Here is a 10,767-nt window from a genome sequence, read left to right on the forward strand (position 1 = left end):
GTGCCCTTTACATTTTGTCTACAGGCGCATGATTAGAGTAGACCCATTCACTCGGGCCATTCTTGCGACATTCACCTACCCTTTAACAAAATTGCTGGGGTGAGTGCAGAACTTCCTTCTCCACCCTCAAGCGAAATTTGAAAAAGTTTATGAAGGCTTGGACAAAGAGAAAGTATCCGTCTTCAGCCCTTTCAACCTGGTCCACCACACAACCTCTTTCACTAAGGCCACCAAGCAAAGATAAACAGCCTGCCCTTCCCGGTCAAAGGAAAGCCGATAACCGGATTCGTCCTACACACGTCAGCAGGTGTTCGACATAAACTCACAACTCAGAAATATTTGGGCACTGGACATGTCTGAGTGTTCGGAGGTGTGCTTTGTTGATAGGTTTGTTGTTTTGAGGGGTCCTGATGCTGTTGTTTTTGTTGCTGCTTGGTGAGAGCAAGCCATAGAGGTTGGTGAGTTGTTATTTTGTTTGATGTTGTTGTTTCCACAGTTGTTCTTGTTGCTGCTGCTGTCGGTGCTGCTGTGATTGGTGTTGCTACTACTGTTGCTGTAACGACCACCTGCTTTGCCGGTACAGTTGCTGTTGCTTTTGTCATTGTTGTGGTTGTTGTTGCTGTTGTTGTTATTGTTGTTGTTGTCGTTGGTGGTGGTGGTGGTGTCTGCAGCAGTGTGGTTTTCTCTTTTGATTGTCTAGGGCAGAAAGCCTTTAAGTGGTTTGTCTGTCCACAAATGTGGAATCTGGGCTCTCTGCCCTCTACCGCTACAAATAACATTGAACCTACAGGGAGCTTGATGAGATCTGGAATCTCTTGTGCGGTTGCGAAATCCGCTTGCGATAAGATTTCCATCCCAGTACCGTGCAAATTTTCATTTTTTTTTTTTTTTTTTGTCTCTGTGTTTCAAGAATTTTACATCTCTCCTCTATGCTGTACAACACGGCCGCTGCCAGTAAGAAGATGTTCGCATCTGGTGGCACCTCCCCTCCCTTCACTCTAACAACTCTTCGACCAACGTACGTGAGAATCATATGTAATTCCTCGGTCTTCAGGGTTATCGTGACATTTTCTTTGACCAGTTGTTCGGTGGAAAACCTCAACTCTACTGTACCAAAGCTTTTACCATGTGCAATATGCGATTTTATGTTCCATACAGGTCTCAGGAATTTTTCGACCTGAGCCTGAGTAACTCTTTCTATTTTAAGCGTTTTCAATGATATACATCTGTATATTATTGTTCTTCTCCGTGTCTCTTCTTGCACGTCCTCTGGTGTGTTCAGGTGGACTGTCCCGCCAGTTCTTGTTAGATGCACTTTTGCTCTAGCTAAGGCGGTTTCTGATAATTTTACCTCTCCCATTCTGCAACACATTTCGGCAAATCCACTTTGTGATTACTTAGAAGCAAACGACGTTGTTGCTTTATTTGTTCTCCTTAAGGCGGCCAACTGACAAAATCGTTAGCACGCCGGGTGAAATGCTTAGCAGTATTTCGTTCACCTTTACGTTCTGAGTTCAAATTCCGCCGAGGTCGACTTTCCCTTTCATCCTTTCGGGGTCGATTAAATAAGTACTAGTTACGCACTGGGGAGGATGTAATCGACTTAATCCCTTTGTCTGTCCTTGTTTGTCCCTTCTCTGGTTAACCCCCTGTGGGCAATAAAGAAATAAATCATTTTTTCTCTTTCTTTGTTCGACGTGGTGCTGGCGGCGGTAGCGATATATGCAGGTGTTTCACGTGAAAGAATTCTTTTTCCTTTCTTTTCACTTTTCTGGTTATTTTTATTACTCTCATTGGCCCTCGTGATGATAGTGGTGGTAGCGATGTTAGTGTTCTCCTCCACCCCTTCCTTCATGCCTTCGTCGGTGTTTATGGTGTTGTTGGTGGGGGTGGGGGTGACGGTGGTGGTGGTAGTGTTGCTGCTGCAATTTTTCATCTCTTTCCATATTTGGAAATAAATTTCAAAAGCGCTGTTACAAAAATTTTCAACGCCCACGATTTCCATGACTATATTGTAAATTTTGTTTAGATTTTTTTCTTTTTAAAATTGAAATTTTGAGCTATTAAAACTCAAAAAGCCATAATTTTTGCCCCACCAGCTGCTTGTGGCAAGCAAACTGGGTTACAAAGATAATAGTTCAACAAAATTTAGAAGAACAAAACGTAAAATAACAAGTTTGAAAAGAATTTAACAGACCTCCGAACACCCGGCCGACAGCTCCAGACACAAATAATAATAATAATTATTATTATTATTATTATTATTATTATTATTATTATTATTATTATTATTATTATTATTATTATTATTATTATCATTATTATTATCATTGCCTTTGCACAGCTAACGCTGGAGATGTACTGCAGTGTCAGCTGTTCACTACCAGTGAACTAAGGTAACACCTCTTATTTTTCGAGCACCTTCGGGAGTATTCGAGTGGTTCCAAGCAGTGCTGTTTTCTGCAAGTGTTCCACCCTTACTGCAGCCCCTATTTGTTCCACGTACTTCTCATTATTATTATGATTATTATTGTTATTATTATTATTATTATTATTATTATTATTATTATTATTATTATTATTTCTTTATTAGCCACAAGGGTTTGCATTGAGAAAAACATTATAAACAGTACAGGACAAAACAAAGAATGTGTGTGTGTGTATGTGTGTGAGTGTTTGTTGCGAGAGATACAAAGATACATAGTGTGGGCGTGTAGAAAATCAAATGAAGGTGAAAATTCTGTGAAATTAACGTCTACCTTGTATACAATTAATGGAGAGGTGTCATTGTTATTTCTACTGGTTTTTTCTCCTATATTTTGTGTTATAATCTAAATAATATTAATGGCAAAAATATCATTTTCATTTGTTAAACTTGCACGTACTTGTGGGTTGTTTTTTTTTGCAAAATGTGCTTTGTTCATATTTTTATTTGTTGTTGTTGTTGTTGTTGTTGTTGCTGCTGCTGCTGCTGCTGCTGCTGCTGCTGCTGCTGCTGCTGCTGCTGCTGCTGCTGCTGCTGTAAACACCATTTTTACTACAAGCATCTTAACCGGGAACAAAAATGTGTCTAAAAAGACAGGTCATTGAAAAATTCATACCGTATGAGGAACGTCCGTCTAAACTTCTCAAATGCGATTCACTTCTTAAGTAATCCGAAAAAGGAAGCTTCCTTCATTTAATAAACAAGTGGAAATAATCTATACCTTCGGAACTCACGAGAAACCATCTTGTCACGTAGAGAAATAACATCAACGACGGCGCCGACAACGATGCGCTCTCCATTTACTTTTCCTCATTGCGTTAATTCCTCTGACATGCATACTTAGAGCGCTGCAACCACATATCGAAGGTGCTGCTACTCGACGAAATTAATATCCTACACCGCATACAGAGAAGGGTCACTCGGCTGATTGGTATACCATCACAAATGGATACACTCCAACCTCTTCTTTCCGTTTTCTCTGTTTTTTCTAGCACTACTATAATGGTCTCTGTTCCTTAGATCTGACCGATCACTAAGATAACCCCACCCGCCCGTCTCTTTCCCCTTTCATCGCCCTTGTAGCGTCCAACGCTCCTTTCTCCGCCCTAACCACTATTCCCAGAACTTTCTGGAACCTCTTCCCTGCTCATGTCTTTCCTACAGATGTTGACGTGCAACAGTTTAAACGGAACGTTAATGATATCAATCTCATCGGTGTCAGAAGGCCTGCAACGGTTATGATGTCAGCCTCTTCTTCCAAGCTCAGCAAATAGAAAAAATAGTATTACTCGACATTGCCCACTTCCTATGTTATTTTATACTCAACACGGTCACCACCAAGTTATACAATTCATACAGGACAAGCTCTACTTAAATACTACCCATTGATACAATACAGTTTTTTGAGGATACCTCTTTCAAGAACTCTTTCTTCTAACATAATTTTTTTTTATCTTACTTTTCAGAAAAGTGACATCAGATATCAGGTTCTCTCAGTAAATGAAAAGGCACGCTGTAGTCGTTGCCCTAAAAGTGCAGTATAGTGATTCTGAGATAGCTCGATCTTGAAAGTTGCTCGGTCCTTCATTGTCAATGTTCGAAAGGAGCTGGAAGCTGCTAACGGGGATCCAACATCAGAAGCTGAATATAAAATTCATGCACAGAGTCCTGATACCATCATAACATATAACCTTGTACAAAACGTCCAAGAAATAATCGATAAAAATCCCAGAAAGTCAGTCAGAGGCATTGCAAAGGAATTCAAGATTTTAGAGTACACCACCAGAAGAGTTGTACATCCGGTACAAGTCGTATGTGACGCTGAGGGATCAGTTTTTATCGGTTGTGACAAGAGATAATTGCTCGATGTATGCAAAGCGCTTGTTAAACAAGTAATACACCAAGGGGATGGAATGCTTTGAGTTTTTTTTTCCGATGAGAAAAATTTCGATCAGGACCAAAAGGTAAACCGAAGGAATGTTAGATAGTTATCCAGAGACCCAAATGAGGTTCCAACGGTCGTACATACTAAGTTCATGGCAACTGTGATGGTTCTGGGGGTCATCAGCAACGAGGCTAAAGAGTAAATTCCACTATCTACCCAGAGGTGTTGGAGAGAGCTGTGAGGCCCTAGATAGAGAGGATACGTAACGGGAGACCGTGCGTCTTCCAAGACTCTATACCATCTTATAAAGCTAAGCAAACCCAAGCATGGATACTTGCCAAGCTTCATGATCATGTTCTCCCAGACACATGGCCTCCTAACTTACAAGGCCTCAATCCACTGGACTATTATGGATGGGGTATAGTCGAGAGAAAATTCAGTCAACATCCCCATAATACCATACAATCTCTCAAGTCCGCCACAACCAGTATTGTATCCAAAATTTTTCTAAATTCATACAAATGACCTCAAGGACAAAAGAAAAAAAGACTGACTCACTCAGTACAATCGACACCTGATACTATAACTCTTCTCTCACACCAGCGACTCACATAGCTCATATTCTACACAATTGCCATCAAATAATATAAAGCAACCTACAGTTTATGCAGCACATAAAAGGCCATTGACAGTTCACAATAAGAGATCTCACAGAGCAAGTATTCTATACAACAAACAGATGGAATATTAAATATTTTGACCCGGTAACATATGACATTTAGTGACTAAGTACAAAATAATTGAAGAGAGTCATGCGAAAATAATGGAAACAAAATGAAAATAGTTTGATGAGTACCTTTTTATGATTTACTTGTTTCATTCATTCAACTGTAACCATGATGGAGCACTGCTTTGAAGTGCTTTGTCAAATAAATCGATCCCAGTACATATTGTAAGCTTGGTACTTATACGTTTCTTCTTGCCGAGCCACCAGATTACAGGTGCATAAACAAACCAACACCGGTAGTCAAGCTGTGATGAAGGACAAATACAAACACACAGACACACACACACACATAGATATATACACATGTACATATACGACAGGTATCTTTCAGTTTCTGTCTACCAAATCCACTCACAAGGCTTTGGTCGGCTCGGGGCTATATAGCAATAACACTTGCCCAAGGTGCCACGTTGTGGAACTGAACCCAAGAGTATATGGCTGGGAAGCAAGCTTTATACAACACAGCCACGCCTATGTTTTTTCAGAATATTAACTTTATTATTGAGCACATTCATTTGTAAATTATGCACAGCACTTCAAATAAGCTGACGAATCGGACATTCACTAGTTATATGCCAACTATTCCTGACAGTGCATGTGCTTCTCTCCATAAGAGACCAACAGATCGAAATTAGTATACACGTAAAAGTTCTAAAATACTGCTTTTGTTTGTTTGTTTGTTTTAATCTTTGATCATTGTTCTTCTTCCCTGCTTTTTGTAAGACTCTTTTCTTAGTCTTATTTTAAATGAATATGTAAATCCAGCAAATACCTTCAAACATGACATATCTTCTCCAAAGCATTTTAAGGTTATCATTAAAGGTACTTCGTTGAGTACTAATATAATTTAATTCTGATAGCATGTCTATAATTATTCATGTCTAATTTAGATAACACGCTAGTAACACAAGATTTTCCCTTGTGCGATCTTTAAGCTGATAAATCAATTGACTTTTTTAAATGATGTGTGATATCTATCAATTAGTGATCAATGTTAATGATTTCACCAAGTGCGACACATGAGGATCTAAGTTCAAAACTACAAGCCAGTATTTTCACAGTGATACCACTTTTTAAGGCACCAAAATTTTCTGTCCTATTGCATTTATAAACAACTAAGTGGAATAGGCCACTGAGACTTTGCAGAATTAGAGAAACTCTTCCTCCAGGATGAAACATACTTTTGCGTTTTTACATAGAATGAAACAGATCCATTAAACTACTACGGAGAAATTTTAATAAAAAACTCAATGTTAGAACTATATAACAGAATGTCAATGATAGAACAGTTCTTAAAATTCATCTCGCATAACTTTAGCCCAAAATTGATGAACACTACAGTAATTCGCTCTTTACGCTTCTTGTCAACTCTCACTCGTATGCAGCTCAGCACTGGTGACACAATAGCAACTGACAGCTACTTACTCGGATAGCCGATATCCTATCCATTCAGTCACTTTCACACTCGGTCAGCTATATAAAGACGAACAGTATACATATCAAGCAAAAGATAGGCCGAGGTAAAGAAATAGTGGCGTGATGGGATGGAATAGGCTTCTTAAGTGCTATGAGCGAGTTAGCAGGTGCAACATGTTGGTGAATTATTTTTGCCAATCGCCTTTGATAATTATCTTTTTTTAATGCAGTTTAGAATGTTAGTGTGCACAGAGCACAATTAAAGTGCCCTTAGTTTTCATGCACCCATTGGAGGATGTCTTTTATGTTTCTGTCGATGAAAGAAATGCGAGATCCAAAGACAGTGAAAGATGGTTTTATCTGTACAAGAATGTGTCATTAGATGTAGCAGTAACTAATTTATAAAGGTGTTAAAGGCAAAACCAAACCCTGAAGTACACCAGAGGAGATAGAACGTGAGTGCAAATAAACCCACCAGTGCACGTTGTAGGTATAAGACCGAGAGAAAAAGTTCCTACCTAAAAAGTAGGAGATGGATGCAGTTTAAAGCCAAAATGTTCGAAGGTTTTGCAGAAATCCAACGCAATAACATTTCTTTCATTGAGAGACTATTGTATATTGTATGAGATAACAAGTCGACAGCATTTGACAGAATCAGAGAGGTTATCCAGATTCAGAATGATGAATATTCTTGCATCTTTGCATAGAATGAAATAGAACATGAGACTACCATGGAGAAAGTTGCAATAAAACTCACTTCTAGAACTATGTAACACGATGTCAGTGGTAGGGACAGTGGTAGGGACAGTAGTAGGGCTTTCTCTAGCCTCATTTAGGTAAGCTTCTGCAGAAACTCTTCTTTTTGCTTTTTACTTATCTCTCATTTAAACTAAAATAGACACCACAATGCAGATTTTCTTTCTTTCTTTCCGCTCAATGGCGTAAGATTTCCAGACAAACGATTTTGACATGAAGAGATGAAAAACAGTTACATCTAGACAGACAGATACGCAAACGAGCTCTTATGTTGATTTTGTTACAGAAGCAACTCCGCATCCACTGTTGGGATGAATTCTCACCTAATGTCTCTTTTTAGTATTCAAATTTCCTTGAATTTGTATGTCATTCTTATCTATGAGTCAACGAACGCTGAGCGTATGACAAACAAAAGGTAAAGTTACTTTTTACATAGACTCCAGTACGGGATGTCTAAAATCTCGGCAATCTAATCCTACGGTTAGAAGAGAATAACTGTAGTTCTGTTGAGTGCTCACTGAGTTAAGATGATGAACCAAAATGTCTTTTTTCCTGCTTTCTCTCTGCAATGAGTTTAATTTCACTATTATTTATGCCATTTCCAATAAAAATATGAACACAAAACATTCGAAAATATCCAAGACTCATTCTGTTAATGCAGGGACCACCGAGGGGCGAGGCGCACACGCACACATAAACAAGCTGAACAAATGCTGATCGGTAAAGTACAAGAACCAGACATCGTGAATCCAGTAAGTGCACGAAAGAGAATTATATGGCTTTATATCATGCGTGGGAATATGAACTTCAGTTTGCGCCAAATCCAAAAATAAGTCCAGGTATGACCTATATATGGTGTTTGATAATATGACCAAATCTATTATTTTTGTTTTTTGAGTGTATTTTAGAAAGCAATCTCTACAGTGGGCAAGGTGCATAAAATGATTTAGATGCCTATTATACCTACAATAAAACTATGCAACAATGTACCCTTGTGTCCGTGTTTATTCTTTGTGGATGATTGTATACTTATAGTCTATGCTTTAGTGTCATCTTCGTTTCTGCAAGTTGAGTTTTTGATCTCACACTCCTCATTTGGAAAACGTATTACTTCTCCCTGTCATTATACAACTTTATTTCCCAGTTGTGTCTATTGATGACTAACCATCTAAAATAGAAACCTTGAAACAATAGTGCACTCGACATACGCGAAAATGAATATAAAATTACTGTTATGTGAGAGAAGTATGCTTAGTAAAAACAAAAGTTCATAAATCTACGCTTATTTCACAGTAAAATTGACTATCTATTTCTGTCCTCGGGTTGCTTGTTTAATGCGCACAGATAATAATTATTAATTCATACAGTGACAGCTGTATTATCTTGTAGGAAATTCTTGTATTTAATGTTAATTCCTTCACATTATACATGAAGATATTCTTTGTATTATACATACGTGATATTTTGGTTATATGTGGAATGCGAAAGATTTTTACTCAACTTTAGTTGCAAGTTAAAGACAACAAAAGTTGAAAGTGGAAGACGTCTGATAATACATAAAAAAAACTATGAGTTAGCAGAATGGAAGCAACATCTAATATGCAATGTTATATCAATTCACACAGTTTTGGCAACTTATGGACAAATTGAGCAGTTGATATACTTTCTTCTAATTTGCAATAAGGTAAATATTCCAACAGCAAGGTGGGTCCAGATCTGGTGTCGGTGAACAATATTGAAATATATGCAATCTTAAGCTGACAACATAAACTAAATTTTTTCGCATTCATATTCTTTACCATTAGTGACGTAGCTAATAGGGGAGCAGTTGCTCCCCACGAGGACATTTTTCAAAACTGGCGACTTTTCAACAATCCTTTTTTAACTCTTTAGTTCACTTGTGCGATAAAAGTCGAATTTTTTTGTTGATTGCATTACCTTGGAGAACCTTTCCGAAGTCATTGCTTTATTTAACCAATCTCCCATGTCTTTGAGCTGTCTGCTCAATCTCCTGTGATGTATTGGTGGTTACTGACATCTGAAGACTCAAAACAAACCCTATAACGTCATAACTGCTGGACACTGGACAATCCTGTGGAGTTTCATATTTTCATATCACACCTATATCAGTAGTTGTAAGTTTCATACATAATGACATTGTTATGGACACATGAAGTTAACGAATGCAGGATACAATTACGTATAAACATTATCGATGTATGTTTTGTCGGTTTACCAGAGTCGCTGCGACATGTCGCTTGGAGAGAAAACAAAAAAACAAACATTGAGAATGTGCGATCGATAATGTTTACGCCACTACCGCTGCTTTTAATTTGTTATCGAATTTAATCTTATATGTACATCACCATAGCAAACACCAGCAAATAGTTTTAACATTATTTATATATAGTCATAGACTGGCGATTCGATTTCATTCCCGGTTCGATCCAGTTACGTGATGTTAAGCCATAAAAATAGCGAAATATCGATAACCATTACTCCCGAATTCGGTCCGTGGCGTGTTATCTCACGTCTAAAACTTTCCGGCGAACAAACAAAACACATGCATTGAGTACGAGCGATCGATTATGATTACACCACCAGCGCTGCTTTTAATTCGTTACAATTACGTATATTACAACTAATAGAAAATTTTGCGTAACATAAGAGAAATGGGCAAAAAATTGTCTGGTATGTGTCACGGGACCTTTCTTTTATGTGCTGTCTTTTCTTAACTTTAGAACTTGATGCGCCTCTGTTTACTGACTGTCTAGAGCTAAACCTTTTCTTCTCGTCCAGGAAAAAATCTGCTACACTATGACGATGCTACTTTCATTCATTGTCTGCTTCAACAATTGCCTCATTAACACACTTAACTTCGCAACAAAACTTCATGCCTCCCACAAATCTATTCGCTGACGATATCATTCAAATTGTCGGATTTTTAGCAAGGATTAATATAAAGTTCTCTGAGGTCACCAGTGTGGCAGTTTGGGATCTTTTTGGTTTGACGGGCAACATTTATTTTCTTAACGAAACACTTTCAGACTTGGGATATTGGTAGAATGTGTCATATAAAACATCTTTTTCTCTTAGCCTGCTTAACAAAAATTAGTTCTTAATAAGTTATTTCATGTTAAAGTTGTCGTATTTCTGTAATTTCAACCAATCACTGACGTCTATTCAGCTGAATACAGTTAGTGCTCTTTTTACAAACAATAATTTTTACTGGTGTCAAGAGTGTTATTCCTTGTTTAATTATATCATTATTCCCTAGTAAGGGTTTAGGGTTTTAGGGTTAGGGTTCGGGCTTTAGAGTTAGGGTTAGGGTTTTAGGGTTAGGGTTGGGGTTAGGGTTATGGTTATGAGTTTTAGGGTTAGGGTTAGGGTTATGAGTGAGGTTATGGCAAAAATAATCATAACCCTAACCGTAATCCT

The 10,767-nt window shown here is 38.0% G+C and overlaps 1 protein-coding gene across 5 annotated transcripts in view; it reads left to right on the forward strand.

Annotated features, from left to right (window-relative positions):
- The window catches only part of LOC106871129 (uncharacterized), a 79,783-nt gene that overhangs the window by 52,965 nt on the left and 16,051 nt on the right, over positions 1-10,767 (forward strand). For 2 of the 5 annotated variants that reach the window (XR_008263653.1, XR_008263655.1), the window contains exon 3: positions 7,991-8,318. The exons of the other annotated variants lie outside the window; for them this stretch is intronic. The gene's annotated coding sequence lies outside the window, so the exon portion shown is untranslated. Of the gene's footprint in view, positions 1-7,990; positions 8,319-10,767 lie in introns of those variants that run through there. 5 annotated transcript variants of the gene reach the window in all.

This window comes from Octopus bimaculoides, chromosome 1 (assembly GCF_001194135.2).
Source record: "Octopus bimaculoides isolate UCB-OBI-ISO-001 chromosome 1, ASM119413v2, whole genome shotgun sequence".
In the NCBI taxonomy this organism is placed as follows: Eukaryota; Metazoa; Mollusca; class Cephalopoda; order Octopoda; family Octopodidae; genus Octopus; species Octopus bimaculoides.